The sequence below is a fragment of the Gobio gobio genome (assembly GCF_949357685.1).
Source record: "Gobio gobio genome assembly, chromosome: 1".
NCBI classification, from domain to species: domain Eukaryota; kingdom Metazoa; phylum Chordata; class Actinopteri; order Cypriniformes; family Gobionidae; genus Gobio; species Gobio gobio.
The window spans coordinates 9,436,950-9,438,688 of record NC_137097.1 but is presented as its reverse complement, the minus strand read 5'-3'; the positions used below and the strand labels follow the sequence as shown (position 1 = coordinate 9,438,688).

At 40.0% G+C, this 1,739-nt stretch overlaps 1 long non-coding RNA gene across 1 annotated transcript; it reads left to right on the top strand.

The window, feature by feature from the left end:
* LOC307131139 lies at positions 1–769 on the top strand. Its single transcript, XR_013817128.1, has 3 exons — positions 1–94; positions 245–418; positions 652–769. It is a non-coding gene; the product is annotated as an uncharacterized lncRNA (long non-coding RNA).
* The last annotated feature ends 970 nt before the right edge of the window (positions 770–1,739 follow it).

Genomic DNA, 1,739 nt, shown 5'->3' with positions numbered 1-1,739 from the left:
GCAATTTCAGATTCTGAATTTATGTCAGATGTGTAGCTGGCCTTCTTCCAGTTGTTGGCTACATTGTGAAAAGATGCTGAAAAATTAAATACTGGTAAGTTTTCAGTTTTGTTGATTAAAGCTATATGCCAGATCATGTTTTACAGTATAGATAAATTATATAAATAAAAATAATAAATAAAAAAATAAATACAGATATGCTGGGTGAGATCATGTGTAATTTACTCTTACCTGACTCATGCAGGATTCTTGTTTTATGTCGGGTCCAGCCTTTCTCTGGCTGTGGTGCCTCCATGGTTCTCACACTCTTCAACAGCCTGTCAAGGTCTTTATATGGTGGCCACCAGGAGTAGCCATCTGCGTACCAGGATTTGGCAACTGGTCCAGTTGTTCCTTCTCCCTCAAACTCCACTATTAGGTACATTGTTTTTTGTTTTTTTTGTTTTTTTTTATATATAAAGCTGTAAATCTGAAACCCATATTGTTTATTAACTCGGATTCAATGTTTAACTATGTACTTCAAATGCATATGGAACTATGTAACAAAACGTGCTGATAAAGAATTAATCTGTATGTAAAAGAGGAATTGAAACAAAATGACGCTGATGTGGGACAAGAACATTTTTGTTTTCTATTTCCTCCAACTTGCAGAAATTGACGGTTATTGAGAGGTCATCCACTAAATAAATGCTGAGTGTAGAGGATGGTAAGGGATAGTCAAAAAAGGATTCCTGGTGGTTGAAGGTACTGTAAGCTACATAAATTTCATCCCTGAATTAAATTATATTTTGCAGTTTAGCAACTTGGCCGCCGATGGAAACGTGACTGTTTGCCTGGTCCAGTTTAAGAGTGTAAGGGCTTGTCCTTAACTCTTTATATTGTGTTGCCTCATGGAAGGATGCAGGTAGAGGACCAGTCTTGTGCTGTTTTTTGAGCAGATGTGGCCTGGTTTTGCTTCTGGTTTTTTTGCAGCTTCTTTGCATCTCTGAGAATCTTTTTATTATTTGACTCAAAGGGCATGTTGGTTTCCTCAGAAGTCTTTTGAGCTTGTTCAGGTGATTCTCGTACTTGAAAGCACTGAAGTTGTCTAGGACGCCATGTTTTTTTACATCATCTGCAAGATGTACAAGGGAGTGTGCATTGTAGGATAGGAATTGTGGACCATACAGTTGACCAAAGTGAGTGACAAAGAGAACCAGTATGTCATTGGCATAATCACAGTAATCTTCAATCAAACTGTTGTTGCACAAGATGGAGATTCCCACAAAAAGCAGCAAGAAGTTTTTGTACACCTCTGTGCTGAGGAGATCTTTCATCATGACAGGTCCGGTATACAGTAAAAACTGCCTGAACTCTGTTGCCTTCCACCTGTCAAGTTCCCTCAGTGCCCTTGGTTTCCGTGCAAACTCCATGGGCACATTTCTCTGAGCATTCACTAGCCTTTCTGTCAGTGTGCTTATTTTAAATCCCGACAGCCTACAAGTGAGAGGACCCATCTTCAGCCACAAGTGGAGAAGTCTTCTCATGATTCCGAGACACACAAGGTGCATGTAATCGAGGGAGAAACCAGAGACCATATCCAGGGAAGTTTCTTCAAGGGGTGAGATGCCATGATGGTGATCAGAATCGGTCTTGTTTCTGAAGCTCTCATTGGTTCTTAGAGGCATGTCGTTTCTTGGAAAGGTCATCCTGTTTTCCAGGTACACTCCATCCTCTGTGCATTTTTCGCATCCATGATA